Here is a 10789-nt window from a genome sequence, read left to right as displayed (position 1 = left end):
TCCCCCTCCATATGAACATTTCAAAAAATCAGCCACAAAAAATAAAGTTTTCTGTTTCAGAGATGACAAATAAGTCCTAGATCATATGTACGAACCCAAAAACTCAACCAACTCAACCCACACCTCATCTAACTCGGCCTGTGAGTATGATTTTCGTGTATCAATTTGTAGACATGCAAAATAAATGAATTAGTATTCATGAAAATTATTATACCCACAAAAGAAATAGTTTGATATATAACATACCGAATCTGAGATGACAATGCTTCCCCTATTTACAATTTCTCTCATATACTTCATGACATAGTATCCACACGCAGTGCTCCCGACTTGTAGTGGACACTATAAAAACAACAAATTAGAATAACGAGCTAATCTTAATTGCTAGTAATCTACAAAATACAATGAATTTAAATATTTATACTTGCCTTTACTGTTCGCCATAAAGTTTGTTTCTTGCTTTTATTAATGTTCTTTTGCGAGTGAAATATCGTTATTGCTTTGTTTTGGCAAGATAAGATTGCACATATCTTAGAATATTGTACATGCATTAGAATTAACAACACTACATCATATAAAAGATTAAACTTACGTGTCGGTTACATATCTTGTAGTTGCTTTTGATGTCGTCCTTAGCGAGTCAAGGTAAAACACTGTATCCTCATACGCATTTATGGAAAGCAGTGTCCAATGACCTGTAATTATACAAAAATGTAAGTACTATTTTATTGTCAATGCAACCGATACCCTAACTAAACTTACCCGTGATTAAAAGGAGCAAGAACTACTTGGTTTGCTTTTCACATCATCAATCTACTACACAAGTTTCAAATTCAAGATTCTTGTGTGTTTCCAGAAGAGATTAGGGACAGATTAGGGACAGATCTACGAAGACATACATCACATTTTCTTTCGAACCAATAACAGATGAATACAAGTACCTACAAAATATATAAACTCGTAGAGGAGATACATAAATTTAGATGCAAAGGAATGAAATTGACTTACATCATATAGGCCACCAATGTAAACGTTTTGACTTCGTTCATGTTACAAAGATCAATGATATCCTCTCGAAGCACAGAACTCTTTCGACTAATGCCAAAAAGGTCAGCGGGTAATGAAAAAGTGATGTTGGAATCTTTCTCCATTACCTTCTCAGCATATCTGAGTATCGACTTCAGCGCTAATGGCAAAGTTGATGTCGATTCATATACAACTTCTTTTTCTATAGGAATTTTTATTAAGTCCCTCTCCTAATTCAAGAACATCCACATTCAGTAAGACGTACAATATTAGACATTTCAGTTTAATAGTGGATTACATACCTCCAAGACGTCCAACTCTGGTTCATTCACCTTCATCACCTCCTTCCCTTTCTTTTCATTCTCTTTTGGTTTGTCCAACGATTCCACTTCTATTCTCTTACCCTTCTCTTCAATCCCCTCTAACATTATTGGCCTTGAACAACTCCCGTGTGCAGACAATGGTGTAAACAAGTTTGAGCGAATTTGTGTCTCTAATTCACTAACTCGCCTACGGAGTTCTTCATTCTCAACTAGAATGTTTGTCTCATCTTTTGATGTTTTCTTAACTGAATGAAAGTACGTTGTCGGAGTAACATATCCACCAACCCCACGCACATGACCGTTGTGCTCTTTTGTACCCAATGCTTGGATTAACACATCATTCGAACAGTGTCTATTCACAGACGATGAATCTGTATTCATTGATATCTCATCCTAAAAAGATAGCAAATTTAATGTAAATTATAGAAATGATTGATTATGTAATGGATAATTGAAATGTGTGATTTACATGTAGTGACTTACTATTTTATGGACGACTTGCTGAATGTCGTCGTTGTCATACTGTCCTTGTTTGTTAACTCGAGCTTTCTTCCACATTTTAGCTCGATCAACATAAACTTCATTTGAACCCTCATTCATTCGAGAACATGGAGTTCAAGTGGTAAACATATTAGCTTGTATTCCATTTTAGGTATAAAGCAAACTTATAACTTTTTATGCAACTCCACAAACTATACAAAGTCTTACAAGAAATAAACAACCCCCCCCCCTAATGACAAAGCCTTACAAGAAACAAACTTACAACTTTTTATGCAACTCCACAAACTATACAAAGCCTCACAAGAAACAAACAACCCCCCCCCCCCCCCAAAAAAAAAAGACAAAACCTTACAAGAAACAAACTTACAACTTTTTATGCAACTCCACAAACTATACAAAGCCTTACAAGAAACAAACAACCCCCCCCCCCCCTCAAATGACAAAGCCTTACAAGAAACAAACAAACCCCTCCTCCCCCACGCCGCAAGCAAAGAGGAGCATTACACCAGATATTAAACCAAACAAGAAGGAAATAATATTAAATAGACATCCCAAATTCTATAAGGTTTCTTCGGCAACAAAGAAAGAACAAACTACAAAAATGGGAGTTTCCTCCTTAAACATCTAAACATCTTACCATTTCCTCCTTAAGATTGGCATATCCTTTCCTTGAGATTCTATGATTGTATTTGTTCTTCAATCGTCTATCTTGTTATAATTGTCATTTTTCCTATATCCAAATGTATTTGTTAATGAGAAAGTAGTAAATATTCTTTCGAATGATTTTCATGTATAAAAGTTATTCATACCTGAAAGGTCTCGGATAACCTTGACCTTACAAACTCTTCCCAATGATTTTGCTCAATGAAGGAATACTTTTCAAGTGGAACTTGAAGGAATTGTGGTTCATCTTTATGCGGCATGATGTATTTCATTGTTAGCCAGTTTTTAAATTGACGAAACAAAACACCTGCAGTTTGGAGAACGTTTTTCCTAGATCGTGGATCAATGACGAATGCAGCGCTGCCTAAATAATTATAAGTACTTAATCAAGTGTCCATACAGCAAGAACATTATCAATATAATAAGCACATTAAAGTTATATATACCTCAACTGTAGTGAATATCTTATCTTTCAGTTCTGTAGGCACACTTTTCCAAGACGTATATGTGATAGGGACATGATAATGGGTTGCAGACCCTATGAAAGAATTTAACTTGGCTCCATTCTCACTAATAGGTGCTCCGTCTTCATTGTACCTCACCACCTTCTTGTCACCCAAACTTCTTCTAATGCGAGTTACACCCAACATAATAATAGGTCATCGTCGTCGCTTAAACTCTTTTGGGGTTTCATTTCTAGTATCAATCTCTTCAACTGTTGCATTCAACTCACTGACCCCAAGTTCTTCATTAAGATCGTCCATATTATATTATGCGAAGGTTGTCAATCAAAATGAAGAAACAATTAGCATGATATACAAATTTTAAACAATAAATAATGAAATAAGATAAATGAACATAATAAACTTATGGTCTAGTTGTTTGAAATTGTGAAAACACACCATTATAATATTATGTAGGTATCCATGTGCCTTCACAATCTGACCTTACGTACATTGAGATATTTTCATCCAAATCATTGTTTAAATCGACATCTGGCATATAATTGGGTATTCCTTCACATCGGAGTATTGTATCACCAAGTTCGTCGTCATTATCTTTAAAGTCTCTTTGTGGTGGAGTGAGTACAATTGACCATCTAACATCACTTGGATCCTCAACATAAAACACTTGCTTTGCTTGGCTTGCTAGTATAAATGAGTCTGACTTGTGTCCTACTCTATTTAAATCAACTAAAATATAACCAAGTTCATCGATCCGAACACCACCACTATTCTGAACCCAATCGCATTTAAACACCGGAACATTAAACGTATTATAATTGAGTTCCCATATCTCTTGTATCACTCCATAGAATGACATATCTCTAATGACAGGATTTTTATCTTTAGAACTAGACACTTGCATTGTTTTTGCAACTAAGCTAACTCCACTTTTTTGTACACTTCGATCCTTCTCACAAGATTTTGTGTGATAGCGACATCCGTTTATTGCATAACAACTATATGTAATAACAAAAGGATGAAGGCCATGAGCAATCCACCTTAAGTTATTTGAAACTCCACTATTTCCAACTTCAAGCTCAGTTGATACCTACCAAAAGAATTATTATTTCAAGTTCAACACATAACATGTATAACTAAATTACAAGGTTCAACACTATACCTCTTCTCGTAGCCAATGTATAAAAGTTCGATTATGTTCCTCTTGAAGCCATTTCTGATTTTTAGATTTATTCCGATATTGTAGTTGCAAAGTCTTCATATGTTTTCTTTGTAGTCATCATTCAAACATTGTAATATAGTTAGATTAATTATATAAAAGTCAATGAAACAATGAAGAAAGCAATGAATAAACTTACTCCATATATGGTTGAACATCAATTGTATTTTCCAACATATATCGATGAGCTTGACGTAGAAGTTCTTGTTCAGGTTTGAATGGAACTCCCATGGACAACGACTACCAATGTTTGAAGTGTCTAAATGATCTTGTGACTTGCGAGTCCCAAGTTCAGATAAGAAATCATAACAAAATTCAATAGCTTCTTCTATTAAATAACTTTAAGCAATACAACCTTCTGGACGATATCTATTCCTCACAGAATTTTTGATGACTTTCATGAATCTTTCAAAGGGATACATCCATCGAAGATATATAGGGCCACAAAGTTTGACTTCCCTAACTATGTGTACTATGAGATGAATCATGATTGTGAAGAATGAAGGGGGAAAATACTTTTCAAATAAACACAATGTTACCACAATATCTTCTTCCAACTTGTCTAATTGTTGCGCATCTAACACCTTGTTGTATACAGAATTGAAAAAGATGCACGACCAAGTTATAGCATAACGAACATGTTTCGGTAGCACCGATCTTATCACAATAGGAAACAACTGTTGTATAAGTACATGACAATCATGAGATTTTAAACTATTAAGTTTTAAATCTGCCATTGACACAAGGTTTCCAATATTGGAAGAGTAACCTTTGGGAACCTTTATTCTTGACAAAGTCTTCAAAACACATCGTTTTTCTTCCTTTGTAAGAGTATAACACGTAGGAGGAATAAATATTTTCTTCCACTACTAATAGGGGCAAGCTCCAGTCGAAGTTTTAGATCAACTAAACCATGTCTAACATTCAACCCATCCTTACTTTTACCAGGAATATCAAGAAGCGTACCTAAGATATTCATGCAAACATTTTTTTCGATGTGCATCACATCTAAACAATGTCTAACATGAAGATCTTTCCAGTATGGCAACTCAAAAAAGGAAGATAACCTATTCCAATAAATCTTTTCACTTCTGTTCATCGATAGGTTCTTATGGATCTTCTTTCCTTTAGAAAATTCAAGATCTTTCAATTTTAAGTACACATCCTCCCCAGAAAGTGGTTCTGGAATTGTTCCAAGTTCTTTTTTACTGTTGAATGACTTTTTTGGTCGTCGGTACGAATGATCGCGTGCTAGAAATCTTCGATGTTCTAGGTATGCTACTTTCTTCTCATGTCGTAACCTTATAGAATTTGTATTATCTCCACAAATTGGACATGCCTTATACCCTTTAACACAACATCCACTGAGGTTACCATATGCAGGAAAATCATTGATTGTCCACAACAAAACCGACCTTAAGTTGAATACTTCTTCTCAATAAGCATCATAACATTCAACACCATTTTCCCATAAAAGTTTTAAGTTTTCAATTAGTGGTGCTAAGTATGTGCCTATATCATCCCCTGGTTGTTTTGGCCCTAAAATTAGCATTGATAGCATCATGTACTTTCTTTTCATACACAACCATGGTGGAAGATTATAAATAACCATCACTATCGGCCAACAACTGTATTTAGAACTCATGTCACCATGACGATTTACTTCATCGGCTGACAATGCTAAACGAAGATTTCTAGGTTCAGAACCAAAGTCTGGCCATTTAAAGTTTACTAACTTCCATGTTGGAGAGTCCGCTGGATGTCGTAACTTACCATCCTCAATTCTTTCACTAGCATGCCAAGTCAGGTTTTCAACACATTCAATACTTCTAAATAGCCTTTTGAATTGTGGAATGGGTGGGAAGTACCATATCACTTTTGAGGGAATTTGCTTTCTTTCTTCATTTCTATCCTTAACGTTTTTCCACCTCGATTGACCACATTCAGAACATTCGGTTGCATTAGCAAATTATTTCCTATAGAGACAACAATTATTAGGACATGCATGAATCTTTTCATATTCCATTCCTAATGCACCTAATGTTTTCTTTGCTTCGTACAATGAATTTGGGAGTTCATTGGTAGTTGGCAGAATTTCCTTCAAAGTTTTAAGTAATTCTGAAAAACTGGTATCACTCCATCCATATCTAACTTTTAAATTATACAATTTAACTAGAGTAGACAACTTGGTGTACTTTTTACATCCTTCGTACAATGGTTTTTCAGCATCAATAAGCAACTTCTCAAATTCATTTGGGTTTTTTGAATACTCCTCGTGAGCAACTTCAATAATTTCTTTTACACTTCCAACATCATTCTCTTCACATGTATGTGTGTCAAACTTTGAAGATTCTCCATAGAAAGATGAGTTAGGAAGTTCTTCACCATGCCAAAACCAAATTTTATAACTTTCATCAATACCATTAACATATAAATGATCTCAACACCCTTTCTACTATGCTTTTCACAATTCCCACATTTCAAACAAGGACAACGAATGTAGGAGGTACTTGTATTTGAAAATCCAAATTTGATGAAATTTTCCACACCTAACTCATATTTTTTGGATAATCTACTTTTGTGCATCCATGATTTATCCATAATTGTAAATCTATTGACAAATAAAGTAAATTAAATTAGTTCAAAAAGTCTTGTTGAGATAATTAAAAGAGAAAACAAATATGGAGATTGAACAAATATTTGCTTAATAAGACTAAATTTCCACCAACTAACCAAATAAAGAAAATAAATTCCTATACAACGTTAGGTTTCTTCAAGCCTCCATCACAAATTTCCCCCCAATGAAACAAATAAAGAAAATAAGGTTCCACTACTACAAAAAATGACTCTATTAACACAAATGTGTCGGACTTCAACTCTAACTTTATTTCGGGCATTTCATCAAACAGTTTAAGAGCATACAGAAAACATCAACATTAACAACCACCTACAATGTTTTGGTTATCACAAATAATATGACATTCTTCCTTAGGCCAAGAGATGAATTTAAATGGAAAAATTGATCTCACAATCCATCAGAAAACATCAATAGTGTACTGCTGCCAGATTTCTCTAACCATCATCAACCACAAACTGAAAGCAGAACACAACACTCAATTTTGTCATGTTCATTATGCTTCAGATTAACATAACCAATGAATATCGAAGTTAAGGCCAATGTACCATTTATTTGTCACAAAAAAATGATTAAAAAATACCTAATCGTCGTTCGGCGTTAGGCGAGCAAGGGAGCGACGTTCGACGAGCAGAGAAGCGGCGTTTGGCATTCGAAGGGTAGCAATAACGACGTTTGGCAACAGTGGCATTCGACAATCGTTCGGCAGGCGTTCGAATAAAACTTACCAGGTAGCAACCGCGACGTTCGACTTCAGTGACGTTCGGTGAGCAGGCGTTCGACTTTAGCGGCGTTCGGCGGCGTTTGGGATGGGTGTGAAAATTGGTTGCCATCGGGAGGGAATGTGAAAATTGGGGTTGTGTGGAGGGAAAGGGAAAAAGTAAAAAGAAAAGGGGAAAATTAGGTTTATTTTTTTAAAACATTAGGTTTACTTTTTAATTATTTCTTGACGTTTTTAAAATGTCAAGAAACGTCAAGAAATTTGAAAATGAATCCCCTCCACTTTTCATAAAAATTCTTGATGTTTTAAAACGTCAAGAATTTAATCGATATTTCTTAACAGTTTTAAAACGTCAGGCTAAGTATATATCATTTGACGTTTAAAAAAACATCAAGAATATCGAATTCATAAAAATTCTTGATGTTTTAAAAACGTCAAGAATTTAAAATATAAAACTTGACATTTTAAAACGTCAAAAAAATTGCATATTACTTGACGTTTCAAAACTGTCAAGAAAGATGAAAATTCACTACCCTCCACTTTTCATAAAAAATTTTGACGGTTTTTCTTTTAAATCACCTATTTCTTGACGTTTTTTTTCAAAAACCGTCAAGAAATTAAAAATACAACCGTCAAGAAAGACCATTTTTCTAGTAGTGATTGTATGTGTATGTTAGGGAATAATGCATATTGTAGAATGTATAAAATTTAGTAGATTGAATAAGTAAATATCTTTATAATTTAAATTAAAAATTGAAATTGTTAGAGTTTTTTTGTTATAATGTATATTTAATTGTTTAAGAATCAAATTCTACGTGTAAGTGAAATTTTACTCATTGTAATATGTTAGGGAATGATTATTATTGAAATTGTGATAATAATGATTGAAATTGTGATATTGATAAAATTTTTAAATGTATGATATTGATGAATTTGAAGAATTATATTTGAACCTTTTTATTGATGTGTTGTGGCTATCCTGTAGTTATGGTAGCCTGTAGTTTATTATTTGTGAACACGAGTTGTTTGTTAGAAGTAAGAGTGCGTTTATTTAGTTAGAATTATGGTTGCCCTTAGTGCAAGATAATTATACGTATTTATGTTCTAGGTGTGTAACGATGGACAAGAGTTGGATGAACATTAGGAATAAGTTATCGATTGAGTATATAGAGGGAGTTTTCAAATTCTTAGACGTTGTAAAGTATCGCGTTGACGAGTACGAACGGATAAAGTGTCCATGCAAAAGATGTTGAACTCTAATTGAGACTTATTAGAGGGTGTGGAGAGACATTTATTAATCATCGAAATGTGCCCCTCCTACACAGAATGGGTGTATCATGGAGAGCCAGTGAACTTGTATAGAGGAATAAAAAGATTTGATGAAGGAACTAGTACCGACCATTTCCATGAAAGAACTAGCAATGACCCCTTCCATATTAAAGAAACCAGTAGTAATTTGTTTTAGGAAGATAATGAAATGTTAGGAAATAGATGAGCAAACAAGTTGGAGAATGACATGTCATTCAATAGTGGTGTAGAAAAGGAGATGACCAATATATTTCAAAAGTAATTAAACCAAGCTCGTCGTGAGCTATACCCTAGGTGTTTGAAATTTTCATCCCTCAACTTTTTAGTTAAATTGATGCACATCAAGGTTCATAACGATTGGAATAACAAGTCATTTGACATGTTATTGAAACTGTTAAAACGTGCATTTCCAATGTATACTACTACTATCCCTAATTCTTTCTATGAAGCGAAACGAAAGTTGCATGACTTGCACTTGGGATACGATACTATTCATGCATGTAAGTTCGATTGTGTATTGTATTGGAAGGAGTTCATTGATTTGGCACATTGTCCAACTTGTGGTGAGTCTCAGTATAAGGCTAATCCTATCAGAGGGATAAAAATCCCGCACAAGGTATTGTAGCACTTTCTATTGATACCAAGATTATAGAGATTGTTTGTATTGTAAGAGGATTCGTCAGAAATGAGATGGCTTCAGGATAAACAAGTCGAAACAGATGACGTGTTGAGACATTTAGCTGATGCAGATGGATGGAAACATTTTAATTTTGAATTTCCTGAGTTCGCTTTAGATCTACAGAACATTCGTTTGGGATTAGCTTCTAACGGGTTTGATCCTTTTATGCATATGAGCATCGCCTACGGTATGTGGCCTATGGTGTTAATTCCTTACAATTTATCACCTTGAAAATGCATGAAGGAGTCTATGCATGAAAGAGTCTAATTTCTTCATGTCATTGCTAATACCTGATCCAAGATCTCCCGGTAGGGAAATTGATGTTTATCTCCAACCATTAATTAAGGAACTGAAATAATTATGGAGTTTTGGTGTTCGTATGTAGAATTCTCTTATTAATCAATTTTTTCAGTTGTACGTTGCCTTGTTATGGACTATTAATGACTTTTTGGCATATGATGACTTATCCGGATAGAGTACGAAAGGGTATCAAATATGTCCCATCCGCATGGGAGATAAATCGTCGTTTCGTATAAGAGGCAAAATAGCTTTCATCGGACACCAACGTTATCTTTCTGGTAATCATGTTTGGCGTAGAAGTTACATGATGGAAGTGTAGAGCGTAGGCTACCTTCATTTGTTCTAAATGGGCATGATATCTTGGAATATCTTGGAACAAGTAGATTCCCTTGAGTTTCTAATGATGAGTAAACATCCATCACTAAAAGATAAAAAAAGAAAGAGATCTCTGAATTGAATGAAAAGAAGTATCTTCTTCGATCTACCTTACTGGCCAAGTCTACTAATACGTCATAAATTGGATGTAATACATATTGAAAAGAACATTTGTGACAACTTGGTAGGTGCACTATTAAACATTGAAGGGAAAGCAAAGGATACTACGAATGCTCGGTTGGACCTTCAAGATTTGAAAATAAAAAAAGAATTACACAATGATAGAAGCCAACAATGGATTGGTGAAGTCCCATGCAAGTTACACGTTGACTAGCAACGAATGAGTTACGTTTTATAACTTCTTGAAATTAGTTAAGTTTCCCGATGGGTTTATTTCTAATATTTCACTATGTGTGAATGAGAGAAATGAGTAAATATCAAGTCTTAAAACACACGATTGTCACATTCTGCTTCATTTGCTTTTTTTAGCGTAATGGTACATCTTGCTGTTCACTTACCATATGAAGCAAAGGTCACTGGTCCGATTAATTACAGTTGGATGGATCACTTGAGAG

At 34.4% G+C, this 10789-nt stretch overlaps 1 long non-coding RNA gene across 1 annotated transcript; it reads right to left on the bottom strand.

Annotated features, from left to right (window-relative positions):
• LOC127151472 (uncharacterized) lies at positions 1-639 on the bottom strand. Its single transcript, XR_007824461.1, has 3 exons — positions 593-639; positions 247-342; positions 1-51 (listed from the first exon to the last, which is right to left on the bottom strand). It is a non-coding gene; the product is annotated as an uncharacterized LOC127151472 (long non-coding RNA).
• Positions 640-10789: the final 10150 nt, after the last annotated feature.

This window comes from Cucumis melo, chromosome 10, assembly GCF_025177605.1.
Source record: "Cucumis melo cultivar AY chromosome 10, USDA_Cmelo_AY_1.0, whole genome shotgun sequence".
Lineage (NCBI taxonomy): Eukaryota > Viridiplantae > Streptophyta > Magnoliopsida > Cucurbitales > Cucurbitaceae > Cucumis > Cucumis melo.
This window is presented reverse-complemented; position numbering and strand designations above follow the sequence as displayed.